Below are 12584 nucleotides of genomic sequence, written 5' to 3'. Positions count from 1 at the left end.
TCTAACATTTGTATCCTGCTCTTCAAAACCTCCATTCCAGCCTACACCTTAATATACTAACATGGTGATCCTCTACCCTACCAAAAAAACCCCAAGAAACCACTCTGATTCAATAGAGTGACAAAGGAGGAAGAGAAGATGCAAGCCAAAGATTGCAGACTCTGAGGGATGAGAAATCTGGATAAGAATAAAAGTCAACTTGAACTTGATGTCCAATAGTATTACAGCAAGTATTGCTCATGTTTTACCTGATTCCTACAGCTAGCTGACACTAAACTTAGGGATTGTTGCCTACCTTCCATTATAGCATGATATTCATAATTAAAGCCACTAGCATTGAGGAAAAATAGTCCTTGACTACAAAGAGCTCAACATTCCTAGCACTTAGGCTTGCAGTACATTACAAGCTTTCCCAGCAGCCTGGTTCTTGCCTCTGCAAGCATGAAGGAAAAGGAGCATGTGTCAAGACAAGCTTTCTACATAGTCATAACTGCTCTCCAGTGTATACTTTGCCCAGTAATCGCCCTATTAAATGATCACGATTGGCAAGATAAACAACAAATCATTGGTACAACACCTGACCAGGTCCCCAAATATTTAGTACTAGAGATGCAGCTGTGGTCAGTCACCTACCAATCATGCATTTAAGACCTTGAACTAGCAGCAAGCTTTAGCATTTGTTGTTGTACAGCCTGAGGCACAAAGCAAGGCATGACAGCTGCGTCCCAGAAAAGGTGCGACTCTCCATCAAGAGCCATAGATCCAGCAAGCACTTCAACCACTTGTGACAAGACCTGCATTCCCTCACTGCAAGAAGGCAGTCCAAAAAGGCCATTCTCTCAGCTATTTCAGCCTATTCTCCAGATCCCTGTGTAAAAAGACCTTCATGTATTTGTTGTGGTTTCCCTCCTAAAGGGAGCAAAATGTTACATGCAGCTTGCCTCAAGTCCTCTGAAGGACCAGGACTTCATTAAAAGCGCTGCAAATCTGACTTATCAGTATTCAAGCCGTAAACTGAAAAGCAAGGACATAAGCTTATCACACATACAAGAATACATTGTTAAGCCAAGCGTTTAGAAGTTTCCCAATTTACAGCTTCTAAAAACAAAGCAGATAGGGAAGCTGTTCTTCTTTCTAGCTCTCCAGACTATTTTTGACTACATATACATGGAACAATCAGCTCAGTACTTACAAGAAAGAAGCAATAATTAGGAGGGAAGAGCAACTCCAAATGCAGGCTCCCCAGTTGTAAGAAGAGGAGCTCTTGTCACATTGCATGCATCGGAGCAGACTAAGGCCACAGCAACTGGCTGAAAGCAGAGGTGCATAGATGGTAAGTTGCTTTTAAATAAACAGAAGAGACCAAAGAATCAGACAAGAAACCTGCGGCGAATGAAGAGACGGGACGCAGCTTGATGCAAGCAAATGTCAATTTATTGTACAGAAGCACGAGGTTTTATAGACTTTCAGAAGCTGCGCGTTTTAAACAGATTGGTTCTTGAAGCTAAGCCTTGCATACTAGGCAATCCCTGATTGGTGGTTAACTGCCAGCAATTAACAACAAGGTGTTATCTTTCCTTGGCGCCATCCGTCTCCCACTCTCCTGTGCTCTGTAAACATGCCTCATCATGTTAATTGTTGTCTAGACAAGCTCGAGCACATTCCCCTCAGCTAACTGATTGCCATGCATGGTCCTAGTTTCCAGCCCGTTCCTGCATCAACCATGCACAAAACCTTTCATCTGTGGATTATCAGAAGTCCTGTTACATTCTTATCCTACAACCTGATCTATTTCTGACAGAAAGCCAGATCATTTCACTTATTTCTGGGGATGAGAACATTTAGTACACACAATTACATCTAATTTCATTTTTCTCTCGGTAGCACAGCCCTTTCATGATAGTTATCCTAACTGTGACCCCCAGTACAACTTGATCAGTGCATTTCCTGACTAAAGGTACAATTATACTTTTAACTGTTATCTGCAACAGTAACTAGGCTCTTCAACTACTTCCTTCCTGAAGGGCTAATACCCTTCCTGGTTTCTCTGTGCAAAGAGTAATTAACTACTTCATAAGAAAAACCTCTCACCAGGCTCCCATTGCCACTGCTGCTAGGAGCTCAATACTTTCAGGTGCTACATTCCATTAGGAACAGGAGTTTCCTTTGTGCTTCCTTCATCTCCATCAACACCCTAGGTGAGAGCAACCAGGGTAAACCTCCTGAGGAGACCGAAAGGTTTAGTATATATTTTTATGTATGTTGTAGCATGCCCTCTACATTCAGCTAGTTAATGTGAATCCACTGCTCATGAAAGCAAAACAACCTGCAATAAAGCACCTCATGCCCCATTCATCACCCATGTAGATGCCTGTCCCTAGCATTTATCATACCTCATTCAATAGTGAGTATCCTGGAGACCAAAGTCATCTTTCATAGTCACTTCTCCCAATTCTAAAAGCAGCATCTCAAGATAGATTAAAAGCTGATTGAGGAGCTGTAGGATAGCATTTTCAACAAACAGCAAAAGAAACCTCACACCCTACAGTGACAGCTGCAAAAAAAACCCCAACCAAAACACAAACCACAACACACCACAACAGGGGGACAAATCAGCACAGAACTCATTTATTTCACAGAAAATGATTTCTCAGTTACACAAGAGCTTTAGCTATTCAAGCCTGTTATTTTAGTGCTTTTCAACTCCTTGCAGCTGAAAGTGCACCTTCCAATTAAAGCAGTTTCTGCCTAATAAAAGTAGGCAGTATTTTGTAGATTTATATACATTAGCCTAATTATGTGCAATAAGCAACTCTTAAGATGAAACTTGATTTTCCTTGCTGGCTAACACTGTGTGATGGTACTAGCTTTTTGTCCTACAAGCTGTATTGATTTTGTAACTTGATGTATGGCTCAACTAGCATATGTTAATGCAATGCAAAGTCCACTTTTGAGATGTCAGTTCCCTCTTCTCCAAAAGAGTGACTGCTTACACTGCATAATGCTCTGTTAGCCTGCACACAGGCTAGTTGCTTGGCACAAATACCTGAGGCTTATGGAAGTATTAAGTTTCTGACAGGTATACATTATTTGTTGTAATGCATGTTTTGAGATCAGAACAAAAGAGCCTTTCCGCTTTCACCAAATAAGCCTCAATTATGGCCTACGTAGAGAATAGGGAGTTACTGTCATGGCAAAAACCTTTGATCACAGTTCTAGGCCTGTCTGTCTGATTATGTCTTAAAAGCACACATAAAAATCCACTTCATCAGCTATTTCACAAAGGGACTCCATGACCCTGTAACTTGAAGGACCAAAATAAGTAAAGTCATCTTACAAATTTTACTCTTTAACTTCAACACAAGTGCAAAGTAAAGCCAGGCTTTAACAGGCACATTAAGTTCACAGAATGTCAAGAATCAGGTTTTGAATAGCTGCTGTTTCTAATACTACTTGGAATACACTTTTTTTCACCAGCCATATGCAGGCATTTGCCAATTTTAGTAACCTACCTCATGTCTCAGATAAGGTTAGTCACACTTCAATTTCCAATCTTTGAACAGTGCTCTCATGCCTGCACTCAAACTGATTATCTTCTAAACAAGACAGTAAATCACTTAAATTCCATTGTCAGAGGACTTTTCATCTTAGTGAACTTTCACTTTCTCCAACCCTCTTTCCTGGGTTTTGATATTAAATTCCATCTCCAGCAACTCCAGAAGAGAGAAAATATGAGAATTATTTATTTTTCTCTTTCAAGGTTGTGCTCTCTCTCTCCATTTATACCAAGTTAAGATTTTTTTTCCTCAACTGCACTGAAATGAAAGTCACCTACAAGGACAAGGAACATATCCTGACTTTTATCTGATACACCTAAGCCAGCAATAGAGCACTTGTTTTCCTTCCCGAACAGTAAGAGTATTTCTCACTCGTCTGCCTGACATGGCATCATTACTTCTCAGCCATCACCACACCGCCCCAGCACCTCACTGCCATTAACACCAGCACCTGAACATTTTCCTCTCCCATATCAGGCTCAGCTCACCTCAAGACATTTGCTTTCCTCCTCCACCAGAGCCGCTCCAACATAAAAAGGGCTATCTCCCACTAAACAAAAGACTCCATTACACTTTTATAGTGACAAAGTAAGCACATGCTGCCAGTTTCGTAAACCCATGCATGAGCCATTTGCTTATCCACCTGCTTGCTCAGCTGATTTAGCACCTGATCCTGAGCAGGCTTCGGGCAGCCAGGGCCTCCCTCTCCACGAGGGAAGGAACAGCAGCCCCTGTCTCAAATCTGAAAGGAAAATATACCGGACGCATTAAAGAAATCAATAAGGCAGAACAATAGAGACACGAGCATCCATACTACGCACATAACAATTACCAATTAATATTAATCTCAAAGAAATATTTTCCTACCTCAGCAATCCTTCCTAGGACATTCTCCCTTTGCTCTCCTCCACAGGAAAAGCAGCCCAGCTGGATTAGTTTAAGCACAGCCCACAGGCTCCTAACAACTCGCAATATAACCTCTTATCCCCTTGCTTCCACTACTCAAAACCCTTCAAACAAGAAGCAGAGCTCTTAAATCTAAAAATAATGCTTGAGGGGAAAAAAAAGTTTCAAAACATAAAGAGGAGAATTTCCTAACTGCATACACAAGCGCCCACCAGGGTTCCCCACACACCTCAGGGGCACAGCGCACGCCATACTGCCCGCACCCACCCCTTTCAGGCGCCACCCAGCCGCCACCTTCCAGAAGGTTCCAGGCGATCGGCAGCGCCCCCCCCTGCCCTGGCCCTGCTGCCACCAGAAGCAGCGCCCAAGATGGCGGTGGGTGGCCCTGGAGGGCACATCCCCTCAGCGGGCAGGGAGCAGCCTCAGCGAGGGTAACTGCGGTTCCGGCTCTGTGCAAGTGCCACTGGCACTTCACAGTTTCTGGTCCTTACGTTTTCTTAGAGGCTGCGTGAAATTTTTTCCTCAGTTGACTCTTCCTTAGCAGTTTTAATTACGTGTTGTCTCTATGCACCCACGCAATGTACTTCGCAGGAATTGCTGTATATCTTTTTACTGCCTTCAGTTAAATGCAGCCTCCTCTTGGAAGAACCAGCTTCTCTTTCACAACTGAATATAAAATGGATGAAGTGTGACGTGAAGCGTACACCTGTGTGCTTTTTAGTGGTTAGTTGCAGGTGAGGAGTAACTGGATCAGCAGCCAGGTGTATGCCTGGCACTATAAACTGTCTGTGAAGCTCTGGTTTCTTGCACTGCCTGGCAATGCCTTCAGTTAAATAGGCCAAGGAAATGTGTAAAAGAGGCATTTCTTTAGTAATCTCAAAGGTGTCTTCGGCAAAGAGCCTGTGCAGCTGCTCCTGCCCCCTTGTCGTGATTTAAGCCTGGCCAGCAATCCAACCCCATGCAGCCGCTCGCTGGTTCCCCCTCACCCAGAGGGATGGGGAGGAGGATCGGAAAGGAATGTAGAACTCAAGGGTTGAGATAAGAACAACTTAATAGGTAAAGCAAAAGCCGCACACACAAGCAAAGCAAAGCAAGGAATTCATTCACCACTCCCCATCGGCAGGCAGGTGTTCGGCCATCCCAGGAAAGCAGGGCTCCGTCATGTGTAATGGTTACTCAGGAAGACAAACGCCATAATGCCAAATGTCCCCCAGCTTCCTTCTTCTCCCAGTTTATATACTCAGCATGATGTCATATGGTATGGAATATCCCTTTGGCTAGCTTGGGTCACCTGTCCTGGCTGTGTCCCCTCCCAGTTTCCCGTGCCCTCCAGTCCTCTCACTGGCAGGGCCCAAGGAACCAAAAAGTCCTTGATTTAGTATGAACATTACCCAGCAACAACTAAAAACATCGCTTTCCTATCAACATTGTTCTCATGCCAAATCCAAAACACAGCACTGCACCAGCTACTAAGATTAGCTCTATCCCAGCTGAAACCAGGACTAAAGCTGGAGTCCAAAGCCATCCATGCAGAGCTGCTCCAGCCAAGCCGCAGCAGTGCCGGAGCACCCGCCGGCCCTGGGATGTGCACCAGCACTTACCAACCCCACAGGCACCCAGTTTTGTCTCCTCAGCTGAACCCTTTGTGAGCCAAGCCTGGAGTTTGTAATGATCTGATAGTGACGTGGAAGGTTTGAAGACTACAACTAAGTGGAAAGAAGCTCTTTCTTGCAAGCAAGGTGAGATTGAAAGGCAGGCTTGAAGTGTGATACAATTCTCGATTAGGTTTATAAGCCCTGCAACTATATTCTCCCCTTGGTTCCATATAATTCTAGGCATTCTTACTGACGTAAAAGTCAGGGTTTGCTCTGCTACGGTGATGAGAGCCCTTTTATTTTATTTTATTTAAATTTTTCTGGAGTTCGTTCTTTCCATTCATTTCTACCAACCCTTCTTTCCAAAATTGCTTGACAGTTCTGTCATTATTTCTTCTAAGCCAGCTTTCATTTAGCTTGCTAGAAAAAAGGCATCGTCCAGACTCCTTTGTGGCTTTGTTCTTGCAATTACTCTTGTGTTCAATTAATTGGGAGGTTTTTGGGAGGCCATTCACTGTGCAGGTACCACCTCTTCAATATCTGCTCACTAGTTGTGCCTACCTCCCTTTGTATTTCCTCTACCTTTAATATTCTATGGAACACAGTAAGCTGGCTGTTTCTTCTCTTCCTCAACATCACCCCTGTCCAGTCCCTTGAATGCTGGTTGTTGTTACCCTCTTTGTTCTATTGGTAAGTCTTCCTCAATGCCTCTGTTTTGCATTTCTCACCACTGCCACCTCTGCACACTCTCTGTAAACTTGCTTTTATCAACAGGAATTCTATGGCCACCTTCCATCCCTCTTCTGTTTGAAAACATGCAGCTTCACTGTTGGTTTTGCCTCAGTTTTTAAAAGCGTGGCTGATGATTTCCTTGTTCTAAAACTCAACTAGTGGAATTCTGGCCTGGTTTTAGTAAACTTACTCCCTATTTAAAGCTGTCAGCTTAGCTTATTTTGTTACCTTCAAGTTCTTTGATTCTGTGGAAGTACAGCCCAACCTTTCTTATCTTAGATGTGCTTTCTACCCAATAGCAAAAGCTTTATCGTGCATGTTTTCATCTGTACTACAGTGGGTTTTTTTCTGTACATGTGATGTACAGAGGGTGAATGAATGACTTTAAAAAGATGGAATGAATTTCCTCAGTTGTTGTGACGGCACTGACAAGAACTGCCACTTTCTCAGTCTCCTTTGCTGAAGCTGTTGCTTCCACGTGTGTTGAATCTAAAGCTCTGTGTATGTTATGGTACGCACGGTGCCATTTAATTGCTTAATGCTTCTGTATGTTCCCTGCTGCTCTTCATACTGAGAACCTGTTACTGCAGTATCCATGTAGTTACGTGTGCTGTTTATGAGCAAGAATTATCATCTCAGGGCATGACACAGGAAAAATTTTGCAGCACACAGTCAGTTATGGATGTGTATGCATTTAATAATTACTGGTTTTCATTAGCATCTGGGACTGTTCAGGCTATTGAGTGGAACATCCCTGAGAAATAATTTTCAATGTTGAAATGATTCAGCGGGATGACAGTATTTGTAGGAATATTTTTTGTTCTTTCTTTTAAAATCACCAACATAATTCCATTTGCTATTTTGCTCTATAAAGCTTACTATAACCATCAATCATTTATCAATTTTGTGCATTTTGTAAAGTAACTCGATAGTAATAACTGTAGTCAGGGAAAAACAAAACAAAGTAAACCATCAGCAGTTGCAGTGCATGTAATCCCCTATCAGATTAGGGGCTACCTGAGAAGGTGTTTATATTGCTGCAGGTGTTATTTGTCCCTATAAAGGTAATCTTTGTAGGATGTGCAGTTGTTCTCCAGAGAACTTACTATAGCTTTTATAAAGCTAGTGCAACCCTGACTGCAGTGTAAATTATCTGTATAATCTCCCGTACTTCAGCAAGTTCTGACACTTGGGTAAAAGTGAGAAAGCACAGGTAGGCTCTGACCTGATCTAAATGGCAAGGCCTGAAACATAATTTCTTGGATTCAAGCAATACAGTTAGTCCTAAACTCAGTTACATTTTAAAATCTAATAGGATGTTGTGGGGTTTATGCCAGACGTGTTACTGGTGCTGGAGCACAGAGTACATTTATGTTTATCTAGGGGATTTTAGGATTCCTCTTTCTTTTTATTACCACCTGAAATTGGAATACAGTGGTTCAGTGAAAGACAATTTCACAATCATCTGTGAAGAGCGTGCTGATCCAGTTAGGGGTACTCTTTCAATCAGCAAATGTTTGGTCACAGCGTAGCTATCTTAGGAAGCAAGCAGAAAAGGTGGCGTAGTGCACAGTACTGATTAGACACAGGAAAACCAAGAGGCTCGATTTTTCTGGTGGCGGCTGACCAGCTCTTGAATTTTCACAGGAGTATTTGTTCCAAAGCTGAATTTTAACCCTGGCCTAGAGACTTCAATATGCTTAACTTCACACGCTAAGTAACCATCGCTGTCACAGGGGCTGTTTGAACATGTTAAACAGCTTTTTACAGGACCTGGGCTTTCTGCTTAATAGGTTTGTGAGAACTGGTGCATATGTTTTCTGCTTGCTGTATATTCTGCTGTGTAACTCTGAAAGCCACCAAGCAAGTTCTTGTACTGAAAAACACAAGAATATTGGAGCTTCAGCTACTGATTTTTGTTCTAATTCTGACTTTGAAATGCTTAAGCAAGGGACAATAAAGTTAACAGCATGAAAGATACAACCACTTGATTGTGGAAACCACTGGCTGCAGAATTCGGCGCTGCTGTGAACAGATGCATTTCTTTGGATTAACCTTTTCTTTTTAGACCAAATTTGAAGACCAGCATGGGTGTTTAGCAACAATCTGGCAAGCTGAGTATGTTGGAGAGAGTACACAATGCTAGAAGGCTGCTGGTCTCTTCAGTTTGTTAGAAGCTGCCTAATTAGGCAGTGATTTGTATCACCATTAGCATTACAAAATAGGTCTCACAATGAATTTGAGTACTTGAGGGTGCGGTTTCTGCAACTGTGTGACCATCTTAAACCACATTTAAGGGTGTACCACTTTAGATTCTTGCACTCTGATGTGATGTATCTTAGTAAAACTTATTTACCATGTAGGTGAAGATGCTTCCCTAATCTTTCTAAGGTGAGAAAAAATGAGCTTTCTGATTTAGAAGTAATCCTCACAGAAGAAAGAAGGCACACGATGTTTTGTTGGCAATATTAGAATTTTAATCAACTTTTTTATTGGGTTAATTTTAAGTGACAGCTATTTAGAGTTTTTAATGGATTGGAATCAAGGTACATCAGTTTGAAATCAGGCAATGTAAATGCATTAGAGTCACCTTAAAATGTCATTCTATCAGAGTCACAAATTGACAGTTAAGAGGGACATCTGTCCTTGGAGAGGCAGGAGTCAGAGCTAGAAAAGTGTGATGTATCGGAAGGTGTAATTTGTGCACCTGTCCTGGTCTTAGCTGTCATATGTTGCTCCAGCCCAGAAATGAGTGGTAACATAATGGGAAGGATTCCACACAAGAAGTGGCGCTCATATCTTGCCTTACGTTGGACAGCCAGGAAATCATCCAGGTTTCTTGTTAGCCTGGAAGAAGAAAATATAGCTTTTCACCCCAAATCCAGAAATGTGCACCATTATTACTTCCCAATGTCACTTCATCAGCATCTTACTCCCGGTTCGAGGTGTGTCATCCTAAATGGACCTGTCTTTCTTAAAACTACTTAAGGTGCCATCTAATTGATGGAGAAAACTCTACAGCCCTTCTGGCTGTGTTGTGTGTACAAGTGACACTTGACAGCTGCCAAGAGGAGATGAGTCTGAAATCTGGGATAAGGCTGTTATCTGACAGTACTGTTGCCAATTTCTGACTCTGTGCCCTTTTAACAGTGCATTACCTTAGAAGGCTCTTTGTCCCTGTGGAAGTACCTCTTAATTAAATTTAGGTCACAGCACAGTGGCCGAACTGGTAGTGGAACTGTTTAGTTGTGGCTTTATCTATGCAGGCAGTTTAACCTCTTCTCACCCCCCAGAAAGGCTTTAATGTGTTTTTACTCCAGCTGTGAGATTCTTCCTTGCTGAAAGATTGAGTTTTGCCCCTCCTGGAGTGTTAGGGCCAGACCTGAGAGTGCTGGTGTCCGTAAGCATCTGCATGTAAAGGAGCTAAACAAATGGTTTGGTCAGGATATACCACATATCATCCTGCATGGGCACAGAAGTTGGCCTGGGATGCTGAACTGTATAAACAGATTATTTTCTAAACTAATAGACTGCTGCAATCTACTGCACGATTACAGATGCAGTTTTAGTGGATTGGGAAACTAAGAGCAAGCTGGAGGGCTGTAAGATAAATTCATCCATATAACCGTTCGCTCTCTGTGCAAGAAATCGTATCCAAACTGAGCTCCATGACACATAGGAGTCTATTTTTAAGCCTGACTTGGCATCATGAAATACTCTAGTGAATGAGCAAATGCTGATGGACAGCCATCAGTGTTGTATAGAAATAAGTGTAATTCGGGAGAAACAAATAAATAATTAAAAAAGCCTAAATGCATTTAGCAGTTCCTTTACTGTTGGCAGTAGGATGTGTACTCCCCTAACAGATGTAGAAACTGCATTGGTGGGTGGTGATTTGTATTGCTGCCAACATAATTCACTTATATGAGGCTGATCCTGATAGGTGTTGGTAATTGTGCTCCAGAGACAGTTTCTCTAACAATTATGAGACCATCCCAGTTGTATTAAATGAGTCAGTTATGTGAAATATAATTATTAGTATGTTACCAGATCTTAGGCATCAGATTTTTTTTTGGTGTCCACAATGCCCCATTGTATTACATGTCCATGCTGCTGTATATGTTTTCTCATGGTGTCTTCTATCCAACACCCAGAAGGTAATAGCTTCTTTACAGGACTGAGACCTACTCTTTGTGTGTTTAGACTTGTGAACAAAAAGAATCTTCTGATAGCGATGTGGCTAACAAGTGCAGCTGATTTCTGAGCAGCAGGTTGCAGCGTTGGAGAAAGGAAGGATCTCTGCACCGATAAGCTTTCATAGAAAAGTTTAAGAGTAAAATAGGCAGATTAAGTTTTCTATAAAACTGCATGCTCTGCTGGCCTGAGACACGTGGGCTGTATTTCTGTGCTCTGTTTCTACTGTAGCCATGCAGTGGGACAGTCTGGAGCTTACTCGGCTTCAGATTGCTGCGTTTGGAAGATGATGGATGTCACCTAACAGTCTCTCAGTACCTGACTTGCCATGCCTGCTCAATAAACTTTCTGATTTTTTGGAAAAGAAGGGGGATTTCACAGCAACTGTGTCATCTTTTGTGTCTTAGCTGCAGGCTGGGCTTTCCCCGTAGCAGTACGTTGTCCTTCCGTACACTGTGTAATGTGGTGTGCAGTGGATGATAGCAGGTACGTGTGCTGCTGCTCAAACAGCATTACCAGTGTCATGTGCCTGTTCTGGATGATCTCTCCAGTGACTTGAGCTACCTCCTCCTAGCAGATGTGTATCGTAACTGGAGTGGTTCTGTTCTGTCTGTCTTGTTACCTGAGTAACTGCCTTCTGGGAAACTGTAAATTAAATACTAGAAGTGTCTGTTAAAAGCTGAATATATGACTGCATTTCAAATAAATCCATTGTATTTCCAGGCCATCAGTGGAGTTCCTTAACGCATCAAGCCCTGTACTACTGAGACTTGGCTATAGGCACTTAGATATTCCACGGTTTCTGCAGCTTTAATGTAAATGCAGCTGTTGAAGGCCATGGTTAGATTCAGTTCATGCAAACCAGCGCAGGACCTGAAGAGCCCTGAGCCCTGTAGCACTAGAGTCTGACCCTTTTCAACCTGTCTCAGTCATCAAATCACAACAAAGTAATTTTTTCTGTGATGCTGTAACTAGGCCTAAGGAGTCCCATTGGGGAATGGATGGGGGTGGGGGGTAGGGTGGGGCAAGGAAAAGACTAGTCTAAAAGCTGAGCTAATGAAGCTCTCCTGTGATTTCTGTGACCTCTTTGCAGTGACTGAACAATAAAGTCCTTGGTAATAACTGTAATAAGGTTATTGCTCTCTAATTGAGATTGTCAAACTGACATTTTGACCTTCTAACTTGAAAAGATGTTTTCAATGTGGATTCTTCAAAGGTTTTTGAATCTTATGCTTTCAAGTTCCATTTCTGTTGAAAGCAGTTTCTTTTTGAAAAATACCTTCTTTCACTTTGCTGCTAAATTGTCTCATAGCCATTTCATCTAATTGTAACCATGTTTATGCTCAGTCCGGTGCATACTTTTTAGGTGGGGGATGTGCTTGCAGGTTTCTGGAGAAAAACATCTTTTTATTTCACCCATAATTGTCATTTTTCTAAATAGATAGTTATGCCTGCTTTCACTACGGCTTGTTCCTCCAGTCAGTCTAGGCTTCCAAGCTTTGTTAGTTCTTGGAACAGTGAGCTTTTAAGTGAGCTAGCCTTGCTCATCTGCATGCAAAACACCTGGAGACTTGAATAGAGTTATTACAGGGCAGTGAGA

Source organism: Falco punctatus, assembly GCF_963210335.1.
Source record: "Falco punctatus genome assembly, chromosome: 16".
NCBI classification, from domain to species: domain Eukaryota; kingdom Metazoa; phylum Chordata; class Aves; order Falconiformes; family Falconidae; genus Falco; species Falco punctatus.
Note: the sequence above shows the minus strand (reverse complement) of the source record.